Source organism: Hemitrygon akajei, chromosome 14, assembly GCF_048418815.1.
Source record: "Hemitrygon akajei chromosome 14, sHemAka1.3, whole genome shotgun sequence".
Classification (NCBI taxonomy): Eukaryota; Metazoa; Chordata; class Chondrichthyes; order Myliobatiformes; family Dasyatidae; genus Hemitrygon; species Hemitrygon akajei.
In genome coordinates, this window is record NC_133137.1 from 34,161,810 (window position 1) to 34,189,209 (window position 27,400).

Genomic DNA, 27,400 nt, shown 5'->3' on the forward strand with positions numbered 1-27,400 from the left:
GTTTTTACCCATGATGGACTGAGCCGTATCCAGGATGACTTTTTGGAGCATTTTCCATTCAAGGGTATTGGTGTTTCCATAAGAGGCTGTAATTCAGCCAGCTTTCAGGGGAAATCCCAGGAACATGAAACAGCCCATCGTTCTTCCAACTCACTGCATTCCAGACTTCGATGTCTCAGCTAAATGACTTCTTTTTAAAAAGATATCTGCAGGCAAATCCAATTTTAGTTTTCAAGTCAGGCCAAGTTTATTGTCATTTAAGCCTGACAGGCTGCAACATTGTCTGGTATGGAGGGACTACTGCACAGGACTGAAAGCTGCAGAGTGTTGTAAATCTAGTCAGCTCCATCTTGGGCACTAGCCTACAAAGTACTCAGGACATCTTCAGGGAGTGGTGTCTCAGAAAGGCAGCGTCCATTATTAAGGACCTCCAGCACTCAGGGCATGCCCTTTTCTCACTGTTACCATCAGGTAGGAGAAACAGAAGCATGAAGACACACACTCAGCAATTCAGGAACAGCTTCTTCCCCTCTGCCATCCGATTCCTAAATTGATATTGAACCCTTGGACTCTACCTCACTTTTAATAAACCTGATTCTCATATACATGTATATAACATACAGTGCTTATAAAATGTATTCATCCCCTTGGAAGTTTTCATGTTTTAGTGTTTTGCAATATTAAATCTCAGTGGATTTAATTTGACTTTTTTGACACTGATCAATAAAAAAGACTCTTTTATGTCAAAGTGAAAACAAATTTCTACAAATTGGTCTAAATTTATGAGAATTATGATCAACAAAGGTTTTGCTTCCCGAATACCTTTAGGTCTATCTTATGAACTTTGGGCTACTGATCATGAAAATCACCATGAAATTTCCCTATTATGCACCATTTTTAATAAACTTATGTTTATTATTTCAATTCATAATTCAAGTCAATTAAAATATTACCTATAATGTAAGCTAGAAAGTTTCCTATCTTGTCCAGGCATGCTTGGGCATGCTTTGGCAGCGTAGCTGCTGCATGGCAGAACAGGTTTGAGTAATAATTATTGGGTTCAGGATTGTAAGGATGGAATTTGCTATCACCAGGCACAAAAATTTCTATGAAGGATTTTGATATTTGAGACAGATGCTTCCCAGAATAACTGATGCCAAGATTAAGAAATGCATTTTTGTTGGTCCACAAATCAAACAGGTCATCAATGACAGGCAATTTGAAGAATTTCTAGTGGGACCAGAGAAAATCACATGGAAGGCATTCAAGGAAGTTGTTGAAATTTTTCTCAGCATCGACAGAGCACCAAACTACATGCAGCTGGTTGAAAGTATGCTTCAGGCATATAAAACCAAGAAATGCAACATGACACTAAAGATTCATTTTCTGCATTCCCATTTAGACTTCTTCCCTGCAAATCTTGGTGCTGTTAGTGACGAGCATGGTGAAAGGTTTCACCAGGACATTGCAGTCATGGAGAAAAGATACCAGGGCAACTGGAATCCACCAATGCTGGCGAATTATTGTTGGACACTTAAGCGAGAAGCCTCAGACACAGAGTACAAATGAAAATCATCAACAAAATATTTTTAACTTAGTTGAACTATTGCAAAGCATCAGCACCATTATGTAATTAAACATATTCAATAAAAGTTAATTTGTTGTTTCTCCAAATTCCTATGTGGTACAATTAGTCTGAAATTATATTTGTGCTCATCTTCAAGCAGTCTATCATAAACAAAAAAAAATTCTGAGGAAGCAACACCTTTGAAAAAATTTGTTGTCGAGGTTCTAGTGATGTCATCGTCGAGATTGGCAGCTTAAGTCACAAGCTCCTCCGGAAAAACGCGTATTAAGCCCCGTTATCCCATCAAATATAATATTTTTTGAAAAATATTTGAACTGAAGAGAGGGGCAAGAATGGGGAGAAGAAATGGAAATTAAAAAAAGTGACACTGTGGAGCCTGCGTCCGAGAGGAGTGCAGCAAGCAGCTCTCCGACCCGACTGCGTGCGAGCGAGGCGGCCGCCGGGCCTCGTTCAGGTGAAGTGGCAAATATCTTCGAAATCCTGAAAGAAATAATGGAGGTCCAGAAAGATATAAAGCAGCAGCTCCATGATATTAAGGCAGAGCTCGCCAGCGTTAATCAAAAAATAGCAGTGGCAGAGACTCGAATCGAGAAGGTGGAAGATCGCGTTCAAAACATGGAACGGATAATGAGCAAGACAGTAAAAATAATACATCACCAAGAAGGTAAACTGCTTGACCTGGGGAGAAGATCACGGCGGAAAAATATCAGAATCTACAACGTTCCCTAAGGAGCGGAGGGCTCGTCTATGACGGAGTTTGTCGAAAAGTTACTGTGGGACGTGCTGGATCTTCCCTCAGCTATGGAGCTGGAAGTCGAGAGAGCCCACCGCGCGTTCGTTCTGAAACCTACCCAGGATAGAAAGCCACGCTCAATAATAATTAAATTCCTGTGGTACAGCACCAAGGTCCAAATTCTACAAAGGGCTTGGGGTAAGAAGAGAGTGTTTTATGACAATAAATTAATATACTTCGACCAAGATTATCCCCCCGCGGTCCTGCAGAAACGCAAAGAATACTCTGAAGTAAAGCGAGTACTAAAGCAAAACAAGATTAGATTTCAAACTCCATACCCTGCTAAACTTCGAGTGTTTTATGACAACGGGACGTGATTGTACCAGACGGTGGAAGAGGCGACTACAGACATGAAGGCCAGAGGGTTGCCCGTTAGCGTCACCAAAACGAGGGAAAGCCTGACTGAGGAATTATCCCGCTCCGCTTGGGAAATAGTGTGAGAATCGAGAAGGCAGGAGATGGGAGGAGGCCGAGAGAAATATATCAGGAAGAGACTGGGAGTTTCCCAAAGACAGTCCTCACCCCCTTCAGAAGAGCCATAAGGTTTGGCTGACTTTAAAAATGTTGAGAAGCTAAATGGAAGCAAAAGTACACGGTGATATACCTATCTCGAGAAATACTTATTATAATGTGGATTTTATATTACTTAGTTGTTATTCTTTATTCTCTCACTTACTCCTTTTCCCCCCACCAAAATGAGATATATATATATGTATGTAATGTGTGTGTATGTGTATGTATGTGTGTATGTATGTATGTGTATATATATATACACATATGTGTGTGTATGTATGTATATATATAGGAGGAGTACACAGGGAAATCTTTTCTGTGTAATGGATTTGTTCACTGACTTTTATGAATACTGCATTGGGGGCCCTCAACTCACAAGTAGGAAGGGATTATCCCCCACAGCTAGACATTTCCTCTAGCTCAATGCAGGGTCATCTACTAGAGACCTCAGCCTTGGAATCACACGTTCGTTGCCATTTTTGTTGTTATTTGCGTTTCTTGGTTCTTATTTGTTCAGAGAGTAGATCGATTAAGTTTTACTCTAATTTCAATGGTACATTGACAGATAAATACAGATGGCTAAGGACAAGGTAAAATTCATTTCTTTTAATGTCAATGGGCTATTAAATCCAATCAAGCGTAAGAGAATTTTATCCAATTTGGAACAATTTGATTCATACTGGGAAAAATGGTTTAACTACATAATGGTTCATAGGCCTGATTTTATTCTCACAAATCAATGAATCTGTTGTAAAAAAAAAGATCACTCCCTACTTGTACAGTTCTTTCCTTTTGCTTGTTTTTTCTTTCCACTCTTTTCTATAAGTGTATACCTCAGATAAATATTTTGTGGAGATTTGTGATATATATGATTATATGATATATATGTACAATGTCTGAAATACATCTTATGGAAATGTTTGTTTGATGATGAACTTCAATAAAAAAATAAATTACAAAAAAAAGAAAAAATCTGTTGTCCAAAATAATTGATTGCATAATTACTCCTTTCAAGTCAGTATTTAGTAGATGCATCTTTGGCAGCAATTACAGCCTTGAATCTGTGTGGATAGGTCTCTATCAGCTTTGTACATATGGAAACTGCAATTTCCCCCCCCCCCCATTCTTTATAAAACTGCTCAAGTTCTGTCAGATTGCATGGGGATTGTGAGTGAACAGTCCTTTTCAAGTCCAGCCACAACTTTTCAATTGGATTGAATCTGGATTCCAGGTCTCCGACTTGGCCACTCCAGGACATTAACTTTGTTGTTCTTAAGCCATTCCTGTGTAGTTTTGGCTTTATGCTTGGGGTCATTATCTTGCTGGAAAACAAATCTTCTCCCAAGTCACAGTTCCCTTGCAGACTGCATTAGTATTTTACTGCATTCATTTTACCCTCTATCTTCACAAGTCTTGTGCAGTGAATCATCCCCACAGCATGATGCAGCCACCACCATACTTCACAGTAGGGATGGTGTGATTTTGATGATGTACAGCGTTTGGCTTACACCAAACATAGCATTTAGTCTAATGGCCAAAAAGCTCATCAGACCATAGAAAGGAAACTTTGGAGCCAAGAGGGAGGAGCTGGCCACAGTTGACTGGACGGATAGCCTAGCAGAAAAGACAGTGGAACAGCAATGGCAGGTATTCTTGGGAATAATGCACAAGGTGCAAGATCAGTTCATCCCCCGGAGAAGGAAGGATTCAAAGGGGGGAAAGGGGCCACAGTGGTTGACAAAGGAAGTCAGAGATTGCATAGCATTTAAAAAAAGGAAGTATGACAGAGCTAAGGTGAGTGGGAGGACAGATGATTGGGAAGTTTTTAAGGAACAACAGAACTTAACTAAAAAGACAATACGGGGAGAAAAAATGAGGTACGAACGCAAGCTAGCCAGGAATATAAAGGAAGATAGCAAAAGCTTTTTTAGGTATGTGAAGAGAAAGAAGATAGTTAAGAACAATGTTGGGCCCTTGAAGAATGAATTGGGTGAAATTGTTATGGGAAACAGAGAAATGGCAGAAGAATTTAATGAGTACTTTAGATCTGTTTTCACTAAGGAAGACACAAGCAATCTCCCAGATGTATGGATGGGCCAAGGACATAGGGTAACAGAGGAAATGAAACAGATTGACATTAGGAAGGAAACGGTGATGAGAAGACTGATGGGACTGAAGGCTGACAAATCCCCAGGTCCAGATGGTCTGCATCCTAGGGTACTAGAGGAGGTGGCCCTGGAAATTGCAGATGCATTGGTAATCATTTTCCAATGTTCCTTAGATTCAGGATCAGTTCCTGAGGATTGGAGAATGGCTAATGTTATCCCACTTTTTAAGAAAGGAGGGAGGGAGAAAACAGAGAACTATCGACCTGTCAGCCTTACATCAGTAGTGGGGAAGATGCTAGAGTCCATTATTAAAGATGAAATAGTGGCATATCTAGATAGCAGTGATAGGATTGGGCCGAGCCAGCATGGATTTACCAAGGGCAAATCATGCTTGACTAATCTATTGGAGTTTTTCGAGGATGTAACCAGGAAGTTAGACAAGGGAGATCCAGTGGATGTAGTGTACCTTGATTTTCAGAAGGCATTTGATAAGGTCCCACATAGGAGATTGGTGGGTAAAATCAAAGCTCATGGCATTGGGGGGAAGATATTGACATGGATAGAAAACTGGTTGGCAGATAGAAAGCAAAGGGTAACGGTGAATAGGTGTTTCTTGGAATGACAGGTGGTGACTAGTGGGGTGCCACAGGGCTTGGTATTGGGACCACAGCTGTTTACGATTTACATAAACGATTTAGATGAAGGCATTGAGAATACCATCAGCAAGTTTGCTGATGATACTAAACTGGGTGGCAGTGTGACATGTGATGAAGATGTTAGGAGAATTCAGGGTGACTTGGATAGGCTGGGTGAGTGGGCAGATACTTGGCAGATGACGTTTAATGTGAATAAGTGTGAGGTTATCCACTTTGGGAGTAAGAACAGGAAGGCAGATTATTATCTGAACGGTGTAGAGTTAGGTAAGGGAGAAATACAAAGAGATCTAGGAGTCCTTGTTCATCAGTCACTGAAGGTGAATGAGCAAGTGCAGCAGGCAGTGAAGAAGGCTAATGGAATGTTGGCCTTTATTACAAAGGGAATTGAGTACAAGAGCAAGGAAATCCTTTTGCATTTGTACAGGGCCCTGGTGAGACCACACCTGGAGTATTGTGTACAGTTTTGGTCTCCAGGGTTAAGGAAGGACATCCTGGCTGTAGAGGAAGTGCAGCGTAGATTCACAAGGTTAATTCCTGGGATGCCCGGACTGTCTTATGCAGAGAGGTTAGAGAGACTGGGCTTGTACACGCTGGAATTAAGGAGATTGAGAGGGGATCTGATTGCAACATATAAGATTATTAAGGGATTGGACAAGATAGAGGCAGGAAATATGTTCCAGATGCTGGGAGAGTCCAGTACCAGAGGGCATGGTTTGAGAATAAGGGGTAGGTCATTTAGGACAGAGTTAAGGAAAAACTTCTTCTCCCAGAGAGTTGTGGGGGTGTCGAATGCACTGCCTCGGAAGGTAGTGGAGGCCAATTCTCTGGATGCTTTCAAGAAGGAGCTAGATAGGTATCTTATGGATAGGGGAATCAAGGGATATGTGGACAAGGCAGGAACCGGGTATTGATAGTAGATGATCAGCCATGATCTCAGAATGGCGGTGCAGGCTCGAAGGGCCAAATGGTCTACTTCTGCACCTATTGTCTATTGTCTATTGAAGCTTCTTCCAGCTGACTTCAAAGTCTCCTGAATACCTTCTGGCAAAATCTAGTTGAGATTTCATGTGAGTTTTTTCAACAATGGCTTTCTCTTTGCCACTCTCTCATAACTCTGCGACTGGTGAAGCACCTGGACAATAGTTGTTGTTTGCACAGTCGCTCCCATCTCAGCCACTGAAGCTTGTAACTCCTCCAGAGTTGTCATAGGTCTCTTGTTGCCCTCTCTCACTAGACCCCTTCTCGTACAGTCACTGAGTTTTTGAGGACGGCCTGCTCTAGGCAGATTTACAGCTGCCCATATTCTTTCCATTTCTTGATGATTGACTTAACTATACTCCAAGGGATATTCAGTGACTTAGAAATTTTCTTATATCCATCTTCTGACTTGTGCTTTTCAATGACCTTTTTGTAGAGTTGCTTGGAGCATTCTTTTGTCTTCATGGTGTAGTTTTTGCCAGGATACTGACTCACAGGACCTTCCAGATCCAGATGTATTTTACTACTATCAATTGAAATGCCTTGACTGCACACAGGTGATCCTCATTTAACTAATTACATGACTTCTAAACCCAACTGGCTGCACCAGTGATGATTTAGTGTGTCATATTAGAGGGGTGAATACTTATGCGATCAATTATTACGTGTTTTATATTTGTAACTAATTTAGATCACTTTGTAGAGATCTGCTTTGACTTCGACAGGAAAGAGTCTTTTTCAGTTGATCAGTGTCAAAAATAGCCAAATTAAATCCACTGCGATTCAATGCTGTATAACAATAAAACATGAAAATGCTTTGGGGGGGGGGATTACTTTTTATAGGCCTGTGTATAGCTATATAATGAATATAGAAATGAGACAATGTTTCTCTGAACCAGGGTGTCAAGCACAGTAGTACACATAACACACAGTAATTTATGAAGGTCAGGATAAAACCTACAGATGAATCACACATAAATAACACTCTAAAGTGTGTTAATATTAAACATTATACTGGAACAGATTAACCAGTGACATTTTGAATACGATGCCGCAGGGAGTTGAGAAACCTAATGGCCTGGCGGGAAGAAACTGCTTCTCATCCTGACCGTTCTGGGTTTTATGCATTTATTGTTTGCATTTGTTGTTTGATGTAGTTATCATCCCATCGTTCTTTATCATTTATTAGTAAAATGACGGAGCACATCATTGGGAATGCTACAAAGTTGCAGTTACTCCACACCAATCCAATAACTAATAAGGTTTAATATTCTTTAGATCTCCTTACAGACCCAGCCCTTCCCTGAAAAATGGAAAAAAAAAACCTGAACCCAGAGACAAAGAAAGAATGACACATCTTGACTGAGTATGGCAGCGAACAACTCTGAAATCAATACAGATCATGAGGAAAATCTATTTATTTATTTCTTTGTTGAGAATAGGCCCTATTGGCCCTTTGAGCCTCACCACCCAGCAACCTCTGACTTAACCCTAGTCTAACCGCGGGGCAATTTACAGTGACCAATTAACCTACCAACCAGTGAATCTTTGGACTGTGGGCAGAAACCAATGCGGTCATGGGGAGAACGTACAAGCTCCTTACAGGCAGCGACGGGAATTGAACCAGGGTCACCTGTACTGAAAAGTGTTGTGCTAACCACTACCCCACCTTGCCATCCGAAATCTCCATTGGGTGCACAAAAGAATAACAATTATTGTGTTTGTCGGAGCTCAATAATCTTAATCCCAATCATGGTATCAGAAGAACTCATTGATAAATTATACAATGTTCAATTATTTTCATAACTCTTTAGAAAATGAATCAGCCTTGTCTGTATCCAGCAAGACCTGAACAAGAGCGTCTGCTTAGCCTCCTGTTCTACTCTCTTTACACTTGTGACTGTGAGGCTATGCACAGCTCTAATTCCATATTTAAATTTGCTGATGACACCACTGTTTCAGGCCGAATCAAAGGTAGTGATGGATCAGCATACAAGAGGGAGATTGAAAATCTGGCTGAGTGGTGCCACAACAACACCTCACTCAATGTCAGCAAGACCCAAGAGCTGATTATCGACTACAGGAGGAGAAAACCAGAGGTCCCCGAGCCAGTCCTCATCGGGGGGGGGGGGGGGGGGGGACTTCAGAGGTGGAGAGGGTCAGCAACTTCAAACTCCTTGGTTTCAGAGGATCTGTTCTGGGTCCAGTACATCAGTACCATTGCAAAGAAGGCATGACAACACCTCTACTTTCTTAGAAGTTTGCAAAAATTTGGAATGTCATCTAAAACTTTGACTAACTCCTATGCAGTAGATGCCAAGTGGATAGTGAACTGTACGGTTGCATCACAGCTTGCAATGCCGTTGAATGGAAAAGCCTACAAAAAGTAATGGATAAAGCACAACAGGTAAAGCCCTCCCCACCAGTGGGCACATCTAGAAGGAGCACTGTTGCAGGAAAGAGCATTCTTCATCAAGGACCACCACCATCCAGACCATGCTCTTTTCTTGCTGCTGTTATCGGGAAGGAGGTACAGGAGCTTTTAAGTCCCACACCAGCAGGTTCAGGAACAGTTGTTACCCTACAATCATCAGGCTCTTGAACCAGAGTGGATAACTTCACTCACCACAGTGAGCCTCAGGTCCCACACCAGCAGGTTCAGGAACAGTTATTACCCTACAACATCAGGCTCCTGAACCAGTGTGGATAACGTCACTTCCCCAACACTGAACTGATTCCACAACCTGTGCACTCACTTCCCAGGACTCTGCAGCTCATCATCTCAATATTATTTATCATTATTTTGATTTCCTTTTTGTATTTGCACAATTTGATGTATTTTGCACACGGGCTGTTTGTCCACCTTTGGTGTAGTTTTTCAATGATTCAGTTGTATTTCTTTGTATCTACTGTGAATATCTGCAAGAAAATGAATCTCAAATGATAACAGATATGAACTTCTATAATAAATTTACTTTGGACTTTGAACATTTAGACTGGTTTCAATAAGTAGCAAATTTGTCTTTCATTTTGATCATCTGCACAGATAGTGTTTAAGCATCTACCCTTGATATTCAAGAGTGCCAACTCTAAACTTTCTCTGCGTCCTCCACCATCAACATGCTCGGGTTCTCCATTGAACAACAACTTCACTGTATCAGCTGCCTAAATACTGTGGCTTCAAAGGCAGGTCAGAGGGTAGGTATCCAGCAGTCAGTGATTTACCTTGTAACTCCCCAAAACTTTTCCACCAGCTACAAGGCACAACTAGGGGCTCTGCAGCCGGATGAAACCTGATGCAATGCAGCTGCAGTATTGCATTGCTGGTATTACACATGCCGATCTACTTAAATCAGTAAAAACAAAACACTTTAACCATATCAGCAAGACCGGGCAATGGCAGCTGATGCAAGGGATCCATCAACACCAGCACATTCTCCTCCAAGCCATGCACAACCTTGACTAGAAGCATAGTAGTATTCCTTGGTCATTACTAGGTGCAATCTAGTTTTTCTACTCAACTGTATAGTCCATGACACTTCATGATTAGGCCAGTAGCAGAATGTATATTGCTTGTGTCAGATTGCAAGAGAGGAAATTTGTTGAATGCCTACGAGATGGTTTTTTAGAGCAGCTTGTGCTTGAGCCTACTCAGGGAAAGGCTATCTTAGATTGGGTGTTGTGCAATAACCCAGATCTTATTAGGGAGCTTAATGTAAAGGAACCTTTAGGAGGCAGTGATCATAATATGATTGAATTCACACTGCAATTTGAGAGGGAGAAGCATAACTCACATGTATCAGTATCGCAATGGAATAAAGGGAATTACAGAGGCATGAGAGAGGAGTTTGTCCAGGTGGATTGGAGGAGGATACTGGTGGGATTTCTGGCAGAGCAGAGATGGGTGAAGTTTCTGGAAACAGTTCACAAGGCACAGGGTAGGTATGTTCCACATAGGGAGAAGTTCTCAAATGGCAGAGGTAGGCAACCATGGAAGTTAAGTATTACGTAAAAGCCAAGGAAAGGGCATATAAGATGGCAAAAGTGAGTGGGAAGTTGGATGATTTGGAAGCTTTTAAAGACGAACAAGAGGCAACTAAAAAAGTAATAAGAAGTGAAAAGATGAAAATGAAGGCAGACTAGCCAATGATATAAAGCAGGATACCAAAAGTTTTTCAGTTATCTAAGGAGCAAAAGGGAGGTGAGATTTGATATTGGACCACTGGAAAATGATGCTGGTGTGGTTGTAATGGGGCACAAAGAAATGACAAGTGAACTTAATGGGTACTTTGCATCTGCCTTCCCTGTGGAAGACACCAGCAGTGTGCCAGAGGTCTGTGAGTGTCAGGGAGCAGCAGTGAGTGTCATTGTTATTACAAAGGAAAACATGCTAGGGAAACTCAAAGGTTTTAAGGTGGATGAGTCACCTGGACCAGATGGACGACATCCCAGAGTCCTGAGAGAGGTTGCTGAAGAGATAACAAATGCATGATCATGATCTTTAAAGAATCACTTGATTCTGGCATAGTCCCGGAGGACTGGAAGATTGCAAATGTCACCCCACTCTTTAAGAACTGAGGAAGGCAAAAGAAAGAAAATTATTGGCCAGTTAGCCTAACCTCAGTGGTTGGGAAAGTGTTGGAGTCTATAAATAAGAATGAGGTTTCAAGGTACTTGGAGACTGGCAATAAAATAAGTTGAAGTCAGCATAGTTTCTGTAAAGGGAAATCTTGCCTGACAAATCTGTTGGAGTTCTTCGAGGAAGTAACAAGCAGGGTGGGCAAAGGACAGACGGTCCATGTCATTTACTTGGATTTGCAGAAGGCTTTTGATAAGGTGCCACACATGAATCTGCTTAACAAGATAAAATCCTATGGAGTTACAGGAAAGATACTAGCATGGATAGAGGAATAGCTGACAGGCAGGAGGCAGTGAATGGGAACAAAAGAGGCCTTGGCTGCCAGTGACTAGCAGTGTTTCTCAGGGGTCAGTATTGGGACCGCTGCTTTTCACATTGTTTGTCAATGATTTGGATAATGGAATTGGTGGCTTTGTGGCAAAGTTTGCGGATGATACAAAGATAGGTGGAGGGGTGGGTAATGCTGGGGAAGCAATGTGATTGCAACAGGACTTAAACAAATTGGAAGAATGGGAAAATGTGGCAGCTAGAATACAGTGTTGAGAAATGTATGAAAATGCAGTTTGGTAAAAGGAGCAATAGTGTGGACTATTATCTAAATGGGGAGAGTCAAACATCAGAGGGGCAGAGGGACTTAGGAGTGCTTGCGCAACACTCCCAGAAGGTTAATTTACAGGTTGAGTCTGTGGAAAAGAAGGCAAATGTAATGTTGGCATTCATTTCAAGGGGAATAGAATATGAAAGCAAGGAGGTAATGCTGAGGCACTAGTCAGGCTGCACTGGGAGTATTGTCAACAGTTTTGGGCTCCATATCTTAGAAAGGATGTGTTGTCATTGGAGAGAGTCCAGAGGAGTTTAATGTGGATGATTCTGGGAATGAAGGGGTTAAGATATGAGGAGTTTTTGGCAACTTTGGGCCTGTACTCATTGGAATTTTGAAAAATACATGGGGATCTCATTGAAATTTACTGAAAGGACTAGTCGGATGGATGTCGAGAGGATGTTTCCTGTGGTGGGGGTATCCAGACTAGAGGGCACAGCCTGAAAATTAACGGGTGACCCTTTAGAGCAGAGGCAAGGAGGAATTTTTTTGGCCAGTGAGTAGTGATTCTGTGGAATGCTCTGCCACGGACTGTGGTGGAGGCCAAGTCTGTGTGTATATTTAAGGAGGAAGTTGATGTTTCCTGTTCGGTCAGAGCATCAAAAGATATGGCAAGAAGGCAGAAGTATGGGGTCGAGAGGGATCCGGGATCAGCCATGATGGAATGGTGGAGCAGACTCGATGGGCTGAATTACCTAATTCTGCTCCTATGTCTTATGGTCTTATGGGCTAATGGCTGATGGACCCAAATAATTCCTGCCTACCATTCCTCAAAAGATGTCAGTATCTCCCAATATTTTAATTCAAAGGATTCAAAGTACATTTATTATCAAAGTAGGTGTGCAGTATGCAACCCTAAGATTCATCTTCCCACAGACAGCCACGAAACAAAGCAGACCCTGGAACTTGGTCAAAGAAAATCATCAGAATTCCACCCCACCCCCCACGTGCAAAAACACACGCAAACAACAACTAAATAATGAGTGAAAACACAGAAGATAAAACTGAGAACAAAAGGAGTCTAGGCATATTTCAGTTCAGCTCAGTGTTCCTTATGAGCAGGCTGCCCTGCTTCAAAATTATGGCATTTCTTTTCAAAGATTTAAACTCAACTATTACATATTTATCTGACAATTTCACTTGAGCTTGTGCTATACTACTCAAATGGTATCAGATTTTATACACTGTCAAAATGCCACTGTTCTTGCAAGCACTACAGAAACAATGATGCAAAGCAAAAAAAAAACCCTGCTGAAACAGGAAACCTGAAATAAAATCAGACGGTACACGGAATACTCAACAGGACATACAGCATCTGTGGAGAAAGCAACAGGTCAATAAGCCCTCAACAGAACCAAAGAAGTGAGAACAAAGTTGTAAGAAGGTGGTAGAGTGGAGAGAGCTAAGAAAATGACTATGATTTTTGTAGGATTATTGCAACCTTTTTAAAACAGCACAAGATCAATCCAATGCACAATCAGAAATCCGCTTGTAAATGATTTCCTGCGTTTGTTCAGTACAATCACGATAGCTGATCTATAAATATCACATAAGAGTGTTTTATTGTGATAAGGTCTTGTAATTTTCAAATCAAAACATATTTTTCTCTCATTAACTAACGGAGAGGACTTTAGGGCCAAGACAGCATTTTCCGCTACTTAGTGACATGCACTTAACATATTCTTAAACCTTGCTGATGCATTTTCTATACTTCACTTTCTAAATATTTTGGAAATTATTGGTGATAAGTTGAATTTTGCTTCTTTGGAAATATTAATACAGATTATCAGGCATTTGTTAAAAAAAGATGGATTTATATGAGTATTTTAAAAGCTTTTTACTCCCAGAAACTTTTTTAGCTTTCTGGGACTAGAAAGCTTGTTTTTGCTATTGCACCACAGATATCTAAAACACATCTGTCCCATGTTTCGGCAGGGGATTTTTTTGTTAGATCCTGCTGATGGACTCTTAGTACAGGCAATAGACTGTTAATGCTGGATCTAATGCTTTGTGGAATTCACTTTGAAAATTCAGGGGTGCTGAATATATTGCTTTGTGGCAAGAGATTCATGGTTGATAAGTGGTGCTGCTGCTGATGGTGTGTTTTCGGCCAGACTGAGTGGTCTGGCGCCTTGCTGTCTCTAAGAAAGTGCAGTAAGGTTTCGTGTGGACTCGAGCCCAAGGAGTCCCGAGGAAGAATGAAATCATCGGGGTGAGTGGCTGTTCAGTGCCAACTACCAGCCTCTTGCTCGCCGCTGCCAGAGGAAGGTTTCTGTGTGTGACGGTCTCTCGCTCCCCCTTTCGCTCGCTGCTCCCAAAGCAAGGTCCCTGCCTGTGAACGGTCTCTCTCTCCCTTGATGCTGTTGGGGAGGATGGTGCTGGGCTTCTGAGTCTGGGGCAAGGTTTAACCGATGCGGTTTGCGGGCTGGACTCTGTAGTTCACGTCATGATGTATATCTGGTTTTTGTTGCTCTTTTGGGCGATTTTGAATCAGGGCCGCCTGCAGATAATGAACGCTGAGCTGGACTGAAATATGGCTGGACTCTTTCAATTTTGTGGTTTATATTCTGTGTTTCTCGCTCATTTTTGTGTGGGTTGATGTTTCCTTCTTTGAAAGGCTTCCATGGTTTTGTTTTGTGGCTGTCTGTGGGAAGTCGAATCTCAGGTTGTACACTGCATGTATACTTTGATAACAAATGTACTTTGAATCTTTGAATGGTTGATTAGTCACTCCATGGCCCTGCCAGTAGAAACAGCATGAAATCTGCTGCCTAGGTTTGAAGTTGCTTTTGCTATCTTAGTTTCCCTTGCCTTTGTCTGATCCCAGTCTGTTCACTTTGCCCTTGCAGTAAATAAAATAATTCTTCCCTCTGCCAATATTATGCCTTCTTTCGATAAGAGCTGAAAGTTTTCAAACCACACTGATCACTCTTATACAAATTAAACAGTGTTTCAGGATGCCCTGTCTGGTTATCCCTAGAGTACTAAGACAGTCGGGGTCATTTGACCGCTCCTCACAACTATAAAAGGCTGTGAATTAGATTGAATTTCACAACAGTGTCAGGCGAGTCCTCAGGATGGTTCAACATGAAGCCCAAGTTTCCATCACTATCTGTACTTGAGTAGACCAAACCTTTTCAGGTTACATTTCAGAGATGTGTCTGGAGTCTGGAGTATTCTTAGGCACCAGATATTCACTGACCTGGAATATTCAGATGATATAGTCTTGCTGACTATCTTTGTGCTGGAGAGTCTTTTTCTTACTCATTTCTATGGGATCAAGTGTAACTCATTTCCAGTCAGTTCCAAGGTTGAGAAGTCCTATCAGGCCTCTATATTCTCCCATCATAGAAACCTGAACTCTTGGTGCCAACCCAGATGCTCTGGCAACTGTTTCATGCTTCACAAATCCAAGATCCCATGAGCTGGTGTGAAGGTAACATTTTCTCCAGGAAGATTGGAAAATACTCCTGAAATGTTTCTCTGTCTTCCAGGAAACCTGCAGTGATGGATTTTTAGGTGGCAAGGTAGGGTAGTGGTTAGCGTAACAATGCTACAGTGCCAGTGACCCGGGTTCAATTCCACCGCTGTCTGTAAGGAGTTTGTATGTTCTCCATGTGACCATTGAGTTTCTTCCTGGTGTGACAGTCTCCTCCCACATTGGGTTAATAGGTTAATTGGTCACATGGGTGTAATTGGGCTTGTTGGGCTGGAAGGACCTGTTTGTCATTGTGGCTATCCCTGGAGGTCGAGGATGATGGTCTTTGTTCTGTTTCCACAGAGCAAAGACGCCTATGCGTGTATTTGTTAAACGTGTACTTGATGTTGCACTCCAAAAAACACACGATATTTCACAAATCAACCAAGTGATCCCAATGGCATGGAAACCATGGCGATTGGAGCTGATGGATTTGTTGCAGCCTTCATCCGCCTTCACAGCCATTGAGTTCGAAGTAACTTTGTCCGCCTCTTCCACTGTTGAGGTCTTGGTTGGATTGTTCTTTGTCAGGGACCTCACCCTCGACCTTACCACCATGGGTGACCCTACCAGGAGCATAACTCCAGACGGCATCGCTCTCGGGATCTCAGGACCACACGAGCTTCTCCACCATGACAAGGTGACAATCCAACCAGAGGACCTGTTATCTCTAAATAAATAAAGTGTTTCAGGAGTCTGGAGCTGGTTGAACATAATCAGACCCTGAATCATGGGGGCATTGACCTCTGAGAAAGCACTGATGATTCTCTGGCAGTGTCTGAATGGCCATGTCCTCTTCTTTGGCCATATTTTACAGTTGAGTTGTTGGTTGATCACATTAGTTCTCTTTTCGCCCTGACTAACAGCCTGCCACATGACTGCAAGAAATAGTAGAAATGTACAAAGTCACAGTCTTGCTCAGAGCTTCCAAACCTGGGGTCCACAGACCCCCTTGCTTAATGGTATAGGTCCATGACATAAAATAGGTTGGGGACCCCTGGTCTAGATCCACCATTGCATCATCACAGAATAAAGTGGATTAGGAATGTCAGAGGCAAACAATGAAAAAATAATAAGAGAACTTTTCAGAAGTTGGCAATGAGTTTTCATGAATATGTTGAAGCATATGATTTGGGTCTGCAGTGTTAACCTGGACGCCAGGAAACACTCTAAGCACAATTTCTATGACAATTTTGTTTTCCATAGTATGGACTGGCAGAAGGCAAATGTCCATCTGGTTCAAAGTTTGAAGTAAATTTATTATCAAAGTACATTTATATCACTATATATAGCCCTGAGATTCACTTTCTTGTGAATTTCTATTTCACTTTCTATTGATATCCTCAATAAGTCCATAATAGAATAAAAACCATGGTGTGGTCGCTGCACCAACTTGGGTGCACAACCAGAGGGCAAAAGGCAACAAAATGCAAATACAAAAAAAGAAATAATAATAATAAATGAATATGCAACAAATATTGAGAGCATGAGATGAAGAGTCCTTGAAAGTGAGTCCATAGGTTATGGGAACATTTCAATGATGGGGCAAGTGAAGTTGAGTGAAGTTATCCCCTTTGTTTCAAGAGCATGATATCTGAGGGGTAATAACTGTTCCTGAACCTGGTGGTGTGAGTCCCGAGGCTCCTGTATATTCTTCACTGTGGCAGCAGCAAGAAGAGAACATGGCCTGGATGGTGGGGGTGCTTGACGATGGATGCTGCTTTCCTGCGACAACAGTCCATGTAGATGTGGACAATAGTGTGGTCGGGCTTTACACATGATGGACTAGACTGTATCCATTACTTTTTGTAGGATTTTCTATTCAGGGGCATTACTATTTCCATTCCAGCCCATGATGCAGCCAGTCAATGTAGTCTCCACAACACATCTATAGAACTTTGTTAAAGTTTTAGATGTCCTGCTGAATCTTCTCAAAATGCTTTCTCTGTAATTGCACTTATGTGCTGGGCCCAGGACAGGTCCTCCAAAATAATAACACTGAAGGAATTTAAAGTCGCTGACCCTCTCCACCTCTGATCCTCCTTCGAAGACTGGCTTGTGGACCTCTGGTCAGCAATCAGCTGCTTGGCCTTGCCGACATTGAAAGCAATTATGATTTTATAGCCAGCATTAAATTTCTGGACCTGAATGACTTGAACAACATTTGATTTTTTTCTAATTAAAGGCAACAGGACAAATTGTATTATTGCCAGATTAAATGCTTTTTAAATTTAATTATTCACTGTCAGCATTGAGCACTCCACAGTTCAGGTGTATCAAGGGTAGATGGAAATTACAGTTTTTTCTGCTCTGTGACGTTATCATGGCCCAGTTCCCAAATCTGATTAGGAGGTTTTGCATTTTTGACATTACTTTCGCTGTGAACTAAGGAAATTTAAATTTAGTTATTTATTGAAATGCAGAGTGGAACACCCAGAAACCCCCAAATTACTGATAGCCTAATAATGGGACAATTTACAATGACAAAATTAACTAACCAACTAGTACGTCTTTGGACTGTGGGAGGAAACCGGAGCATACGGAGGAAACCCACGCAGTCATGGGGTGAACGTACAAATTCCTTACAGGCAGCGGTGAGAATTGTGCTAACCACTAGGCTTCCATGCCACCCCATTTATGTTGTGGTCCTGGTCTAATAGGAATTGCTCAGGCAATATATTTACTGTAGGTGGGGAAGTGATTCCATCATACAACAGTTGAGCACAGCACGGCAAAGGCCCTTCAGCCCCATGATGTTCTGCTGACCCTTTAACCTACTCCAAGATCAATCTAACTCTATCATCCATGTGCCACTAAAATGATGGATCCTATTGTAGGTTAAGAATACAAAATACATCAATTTTATCATCTTAAGCAGGAAATAGAGAAAATCAGCAGAAGGTTTTTTTGTGTATTTAATATTTCAGTTGTATTTGAGTAATCTTTACATATATACACACGTTTGTATGTATATATATATATATATACACACACACGCAAAATGCTGGAGGAACTCTGCAGGCCAGGCAGCATCTATGGAAAAAAGTACAGTCCGTGAATTGGAGCTGAAACCCTTCGGCAGGACTGGAAAAAAAACTGAGGAGTAGATTTAAAAGGTGGGCGGGAGGGGAGAGAGAAACACCGGGTGATGGATGAAACCTGGAGGGGGAGGGATGAGGTAAAGAGCTGGAATGTTGATTGGTGTAAGAGACAGAAGGTCATGGAAGAAAGAAAAAAGGGGAGTGGGTAGGAACACCAGAGGGAGGCGATGAGCAGGCAAGGAGATAACAAAAGAGAGGGACAAGGGGATGGGAAATGGTGAAGGTGGGTGGGGGTGGGGGCATTACTGGACATTTGAGAAATCAATGTTCATGCTGTCAGGTTGGAGGCTACCCAAACGGAATATAAGGTCGCACATAACGAATGGAACAGTGGATGGGGAGCACGTAATTTGTAAAAAAGCTTAGTCTTTCTTTATTTAGTAATGCAGCACAGACTAAGCCCTTCGGGCCCTTTGAGCCACACTGCCTCAGCAACCCTGATTTAACCCGAACCTAATCACAGGACAATTTGCAATGACCAATTCACCTACCCAGTACACCTTTGGAGTGTGGGAGGAAACTGGAGCAGCCAGGGAAACCCACACATTCCACCGGGGGAGGGGGGTTGCCTGAGGAAGACATACAGAGACTTCTTACAGACAGCGCAGGAATTGAACTCTGAACCCCTACGCCCTGGGATGTAATAGAATTGCGCTAACTGCTACACTACAGTGGTGCCCTTATAACTCCTCTCAGGATGCAAGAATGCTTGTTCCAGAATCATGACAAGAAATCGATTAAAATTGGAAATAATTTGCCCAAATGACCAATTTGTTGCAGTTCTGGATCACTTGAATAATGGGGTGTGCCTTTTCCAGCTAAACTTTCAGAGATATCAGGACCAAAGAGCCTTTATTAAATATTCTCAGCTTGCTTCACAAGTGTATACAAAGGAATCAGATAAGATCTCAGTACATCCCATTCATGCTTCCCTCTCACTTGACCTGACGCTAAGGAGGGCTAACAGCAGTTTCCTTCCAGACGGCTAATTGATTACAGTCTCCGAACAGGAAGGAGCCGCTTATAGCTGGTGAATTTATTGTGATTTTGGGGTCTGGCATTGCAGATGCAGCAACTCACAGCAGGGAGAGAAGCCCAATAAAATCAGAACATCATACTAAGAGACAATCCTTTAGAGAGATCCATTACAATACAGATCTTTTGTTTCTTCCTTCTGCTGAGGCTGTTGAATGTTATTAGGTGTAATTCCATGGGAACCAACCATTCAACTGTATCCCATTCCTGTGGCCATCCTTCACAGCCAAGTCCAGACAGAAAATGTCAGTGAGCTATTCAATATGTGCACTTTCAGCAAGATTTGCTGGGCATCAAGAAGTAGTGACAGCCTCACCTATTTCCTAAAATCTAACCAAGATTTGTAACACCAGTACTGGGTAAAGTCACTAACTTCACCATTGAGAAGTACTTACTATGTAACCTGACGACCCGCACATTAGTCCAAAAAATAATTCTAAAGGCATCTTTTCAACTTGAGATTATATGAGATTTAGATACATTTAGATTTAACAGATGCAACTTTACATTTTACTGCCTGTTGGGAGTATAACAGTAGCCTCTGGAAATTGCAGTTTTGTATTTAGCTTTATGTACATATGTTAACTTCGAACATATGTTATTTCTCTGGTGGTCTCTGCTTGGACAGCCCAGTTACCACTTCTTCCACGCAAAAGCACTTATAAAGGGCTTAAACGTGACTTACAGGTAGTAGTGGGCAGTGATGTTGATACAGTGAAATTCTAATAATTTGGTGGTGATGGAGCAGCATATTATACAGACTTTGGCTGTTACTCTCATTAATACCCAAAGAGACTCTATTTCATTTTGGTAAAATTATGAACAAAGCACAGCAGGGCCACTACTTACAAAGGAATTTGCAGAGATTTGTCAAGACATGTAAAACTTTGACAAACTTCTATAGCTGTATAGTGGAGAGTATATCGACTGGCTGCATCACAGCCTGCAATGGAAACATCAATGCCATTGAATAGAAAATCCTACAGAAAGTAGTGGATTCGGCCCACTCCATCACAGGTAAAGCCCTCCCCACCTCTGAGCACATCTACATGAAACACTGTAGCTGAAAAGCAGAGTCCATTATCAGGGTCCCCCACCACCCAAGTCATGCTCTCTTCTCACTTATGCCAGAAGGAAGAAGGTACAAGGGCCTCAGGACTCACACCACCAGGTTCAGGAACAGTTACTACCCCTGATCCATCAGGCTGTTGAACCAAAGGGAATAACTTCACTTAACTTCACTTGCCCCATCATTGAAATGTTCCTACAACCAACAGGCTCACTTTCAAGGACCCTTCATCTCATGTTCTCAATATTTATTGCTTATTTATTTCTTATTACTATTGCTTTTGTTTTTATATTTGTAGTTTGTTGTGTTTTGCATACTGGTTGAACGCCCAAGTTGATGCGGTCTTTCATTGATTCTGTTATGATTATTGTTCTATAAATTTATGGAGCATGCCCACAAGAAAATGAATCTCAGGGTTGTATATGGTGACATATATGCACTTTGATAATAAATTTACTTTGAACTTTGAAAACATATTACTGTACATAATATAATGCATTTTCCATATATCATAGTCTCCATTCCATAAAGTTAATTCTTAAGCAAAACTTCTACATAATACTGACTTCCAAAGATTATGCAACAAAATCACATTAGTCATTTATCTCAATTATGATATTGTCATAGTTGAAGGGGCTGGAAGAATTTGTTTTCCAGGTATAAACACTGAGTATCTGACAGTGGATACAATATGGCTATGACCATGTTTGAAATAATTTCTCTGCACCATCCAAGGATGATGGCATAAAATTAAGGAAAAAAATTTCCTATACTCTTTGGAGATTGTCTGCCTGGCATCAGTGGTCACATAACCAGGACTTGTGATCTGCACCAGCTACTCATACGACCATCCACCACCTGCTCCCATGACTTTACATAACCCTGATCGGGGTGGTAAGCAGGTGATACACATTGTCCAAGGGTGACCTTCAGGATGGCAGAGGGAAAGAGCCCCTTACACCTCGTTTGGTAGAATGTATCTCCACTCCGACAGCCAGTGTACTGCTATAGTCAGATGATATAAAGGTTATGCTGAATAATGTCTACACCCCAGTGCACTTCCTTCACATGATTTCCATTGTTGGCCTGGATGAGCAGTGATCAGTAGAATGATAGAATTTGAAGTCACAGAAGATTTGTTACACCAGTGAAGAAAATTCAGCCACATTAAGAGATGAAAGCAATGACAAACAGTTTACTGACAGGGAGTACATGGAAAGGAAAGATAAGGGGGTCATTAGGAAACAACAGAAATGAATCACACAAATCAGGAGAAAGAACTCTTTTTCAAGGACAGGATTTTATGTTTAAAGTTAAAGGTTGCTTCCTGTTGAAAGGCAGGACAAGGGCAGCTGATAAACACTGGAGACAATTAAAATGTCAGGACAGACACAAGACAAGAAGTTTTCTTTCTGCTACATTTTTTATTCTGAACTTATCACTTGGGTGACCCCCATCACCCAGGACATGCCCTCTTCTCATTGCTACCAACAGGGAGGAGGTACAGAAGCCTGAATTAGATGATTCAGGAACAGCTTTATCTCCTCTACATCTGATTTCTGAATGGACATTGAAACCATGAACACTATCTCATTAGCTTTTTAATTTAATTTAACTATTTTATTAAGATATATATGTATATATTTACTGTAATTCACAGATTTTATTATGTATTGCAATATACTGCTGCTGCAAAATCAATAAATTTCACAACATTTGCTGGTGATATTAAACCTGATTCTGATTCTGAAACAACTCCAAAGATGCCTTGCTGATGCTCTGTCAAAATCTTAATAGAAGACCAGGAGAACTGATGTAAAACACAGGTATTTGCACAATTTCTCTGTGATTTTGTCTGTCTATAGGTTATTGTAGAGATTAGTTGAATCATCACAGAATTTCAGTACCACTGACTCTAGCCAGGATAACACATTACAACAAAACTATCATTTTTTCTCTATATTTATTTATCATGTATTGCATTGTACTGCTGCCGTAGTTAACAAATTTCATGACATATGCTGGTCATGTTAAACCTGATTCTGGACATCTACTTCCTTCTTAGACATCCTGCTCTGGTCCTCTACCTGCTGTGGGTCAATTAGTCTCTAATTGCCAACGAGGCATCAACCAGCTCGATGTCAGCACTCCTCGAACTTCACCCCTTCTGAACGCACTGCTGTCCACTCTCTTTGCACCCAGCCCAGTCTCACCGTCAAGCCCGCAGACACAGTGGGTGCTGTTGTAGACTGATGGTCTGACCTCTACCTTGCTGAAGCCAGGCAGCAAGTATCAGCCAGCACTTCTTATTACTCCTTGCCACTGTCTCCCAGACTATCAGTAACCGCATCAGCTCTTGGGATCACCCATCCAATGTCACCAATGTCATAATTCCCTTACACTGTATTCCTCATTTCCACCTGCTACCCAAGATCCACAAACCTGACTATACAGGTTGGCTCATTGTCTCTGCCCACTGACCTCACGTCCACATACCTCGACTCCATTCTATCCCCCTGGTTCAGTCCCTTCCCACCTACATCCACAACACTTAACATGCTCTCAATCTCTTCAACAACTTTTAATCTCCAGGCCCTGACCACTTCATTTTCATCATAGATGCCACATCACTTAACACTTCTATCCCCCATCAAGAAGATTTTAAAGCTCTTCACTCCTTTCTCAACAAAAAACCCAACCAGTTCCCCTCCACCACCACCCTCCTCCATCTGGCAGAACTTGTCCTCACACTCAGCAATTTCTCCTTTGGCCTCTCCTGCTTTCTCCAAACTCAACGGGTATGCATGGCCACCTGCGTGGGCCCCAGCTATGTCTGTCTTTTCGTTGGCTATGTAGAGCAGTCCATGTTCCAAGCCAACTCTGGAAATGCTCCCCAACTCCTCCTGCGCTAATTATGACTCCATTGGTGCTGCTTCATGCACCCATGCTGAGCTCGTCAATTTCATCAACCTTGCCTCCAGCTTTCACCCTTCTCTTAAATTCACTTTGCCCATTTCTGACACCTCTCTCCCCTTGCTTGATCTCTCTATCTCCAAGTCAGGAGACAAACTGTGTACCGAAACCTTTTATAAACCTACTGATTCCCACGGCTATCTTAACTATATCTCTTCCTACCCTGTCTCCTATAAAGATGCTTTTCCCTTTTCTCAGTTCCTTTGTCTCTGCTGCATCTGTTCCCAGGATGATGATTTTCTTTCCAGGACACCAGAGATATCCCCCTTCTTCAAAGAATGGCTTTTCCTTCCTTCACCATAGATGCTGCCCTTATCTGTATCTCCTCCATTTCCAGATATCTGCACTCTCCTCATCTTCCCACTGACTTAACAGGGATAGAGTTCCTCTTGTCCTCACTTGCCACCCATGAGGCTCTGCATCCAACACAATTCTCTGCAACTTCCATCATCTTCAAAAGGATCCTATCACTAAACGTACCTTTACCAACCCCCATTGGCATTGGAGATGGTCCAGAGGAGATTTAACAAATGAGGAGTGTTTGATGATTCTGGGTCTGTACTCACTGGAGTTTAGAAGAATCAGTGGGGATCTCATTGAAACCTACCGAATATTGAATGGCCTAGATAGACTAGACATGAGAGGAGGAATTTCTTTAACCAGAGGGTGGGAACCTGTGGAATTCATTGCCACAGTCAATGAGTATATTTAGAACTGAGTTTAGAAACACAGAAAATAGGTGCAGGAGTAGGCCCTTCGGCCCTTCGAGCCTGCACCGCCATTCAGTATGATCATGGCTGATCATCCAACTCAGAACCCTGTACCTGCTTTCTCTCCATACCCCCTGATCCCTTTAGCCACAAGGGCCATATCTAACTTCCTCTTAAATATAGCCAATGAACCGGCATCAACTGTTTCCTGTGGCAGAGAATTCCACAGATTCACCACTCTCTGGGTGAAGAAGTTTTTCCTCATCTCAGTCCTAAAAGGCTTCCCCTTTATCCTTAAACTGTGACCCCTCGTTCTGGACTTCCCCAACATCAGAAACAACCTTCCTGCATCTAGCCTGTCCAATCCCTTTAGAATGTTATACGTTTCAATAAGATCCCCCTTCAATCTTCTAAATTCCAGTGAGTATAAGCCTAGTCGATCCAGTCTTTCTTCATATGAAAGTCCTGCCATCCCAGGAATCAATCTGGTGAACCTTCAATGTACTCCCTCTATGGCAAGAATGTCTTTCCTCAGATTAGGGGACCAAAACTGCACACAATACTCCAGGTGCGGTCTCACCGAGGCCTTGTACAACTGCAGTAGAACCTCCCTGCTCCTGTACTCAAATCCTTTTGCTATGAATGCCAACATACCATTTGCCTTCTTCACCGCCTGCTGTACCTGCATGCCCACCTTCAATGACTAGTGTACAATGACACCCAGGTAGGAGTTTGATAGGCTCTTGAGCAATAAAAATATCAGGGTTATAGGGTTGAGAGGGATAATGAATCAGCTATGATCAAATAATGTTGATTCAATGGGCCAAATGTCAGAACAGTTGAATGTGGACACAAGGAGTTTCAGTTAATGATCTGCTAAAACAGAGGCTATTCTCAGATAAGAAGCTGTGTACTAGGTAAAGTTTCTAGAAGGAGATGGCACCAGTGAACAACGCTACCAAGGACGACGTCCTCCAGATGGTTCACAAAGCTACTTCTTTCACTTCTTTCACATCTTCTTGTTCTTTCAAATGTGGTTCTGCCACTGTTCAGTGCCTGTGATCTACATTCTGGTGGTGTGTTTTGGGCCAATTGAGTGATCTAGGACTTTGCTGTCTCCAAGAGGATTCCATGCGAAGCAGGCAACCTGGAGGCCAAGAAGCCTGGAGACAGGGCCTGAGCTCACGATTGACTCCATTTCTCACCAATCTGCCAACTAAAGCACCCACAAATGATGTGTTTCTGGTTTCTGGTCACCTCTTTTTTTGTTGCAAATTTGGGCAATTTTGAATCTGGGCAGCCTGCAGATAGCCACTGAGCTGAACTGAATATGCCTGGACTCTTTCAATTTTGTGTTTTATATTCTGTGTTTTTCGCTCTTTCTTGTTGCTGTTTGCATGATTTTTTTAATTGTGTGTGGCACGGTTTGTTGTTTTTGTTTGAATGGCATCCAGATTTTCCTTTATTTTGTGGCTGTCTGTGGGGAAAACAAGTCTCAGGGTTCAAAGCATACATACAGTGAAACCCCGATTTTATGCGCTCCGATTTAACGCAAATTCGGATATAACGCGATGAGTCATTGGACTCCATGACCATCCATGTCCATGTCAATCCATATTCCTCCTTCTCCAGCCTTGTTTCCCTTTTGCCAATCAACTTCCCAGCTCTTGGCTTCATCCCTCCCCCTCCTGTCTTCTCCTATCATTTCAGGTCTCTCCCTCCCCCTCCCACTTTCAAATCTCTTACTATCTCTTTTTTCCGTTAGTCCTGATGAAGGGTCTCAACCAGGTGCTGCCTGGCCTGCTCATTCCACCAGCATTTTGTGTGAGTCATTGGACCTTTGTTTTGCTCAAAATGGAACAAACTGCTAGAAAAAGAAAATCTTTTTCTGTGAAAGATAAGCTTCACACACTTGACGCGATCAAGACTAAAAGTTAAATTCAAGTTGCATGAGACCTTGGGATACCGGTATCAACACTTCGTGGCTGGAAACCTCCCGAAAAAATGTTAGGCACTTCACTTTGCAAAGTTGAAGAAGAAGCAGGACTAAAAGCCAAACGCTTGAAGACAGCCAAAGATGTCAGCCTCGATGACTCCCTGTATGAGTGGTTCGTTCAAGCTCGCTCAGAAGGCCTTCTGATTTTATTTGTTGTTTTGTGTATTAAAAAGCTTTACTAAAAATTAATTTGTGTTTTAATTTCTACAGTAACAACAATGATTTAAATGTACTCTGAATCTTGGAATCTTTGGCAGGTTTGAAGAAGGAACAGCCTGTGATCTGGTTGTCTAGGTCCAGGCTTTGTGTGACCTGGTTAGACTGATCTGAACATTCTCAGTTGGACAGAACAAGAGAAGTCACCTCGGGCACAAGGCTGAAGGGAAGGTCATAGAACAACACTGCTTGTTGTCCTGGGTTACATCCAATGGGAACCTGACTCAGGTTGGTCAGATGACCTCGAGCCAATGAAATTAAAACATCATAAATTAAAACAAATAAAACCTGATAAGAAAAAGAATCAAAACGGATGATTCTGGGGGCTCAAGTAACAACAACACTAGAGACCAACCATTGCAGATGTGGAGGACCCTGCATCGGTCAGGTGGAGAACACATCACGACCACAAGGAACACCTGGCCTATGTCGGCTCCTTTTCCCAGGTGTTACCTTTTCTCTTCTTTGACAGTTCATGGATGACAGGGGAAACCTAGTGAGTGTGCAGGCAGGTAATTAATAAACCTGCAGATTCTGGAAATCCAAGCAATACGCACAAAATGCTGGGTTCCTCCATCATGCTGCAATCTCCACCCTTGTAATTTTTGTACCTGCATTATGATAAGAGAGGCCAGAAGCAATTACAGAGGAGTTACATCCACTAGAAACAATCCAGAGAGAGAAGGTTTGGAGGTGAAGACATCAAAGCTTCAGGAAAGATAGCAGGAAAATAGTCATTGAAATTGAACAGGAAGACTGAAAATGGGGAACCTAGAGTAGAATTGAAATTAGAAAATGTCATTGTTGAGTTTACGTTATTTAAGAATAAATTTACTCATTACCTCTAGTCACTGGGTGTATTTAAGGCAGAGGCTGGTAGGTTCTTTACTAGTCAGGGCACGAAGGCAGGAGATTGGAGTTGAGAGGGAAATGGACCAGCATGGTG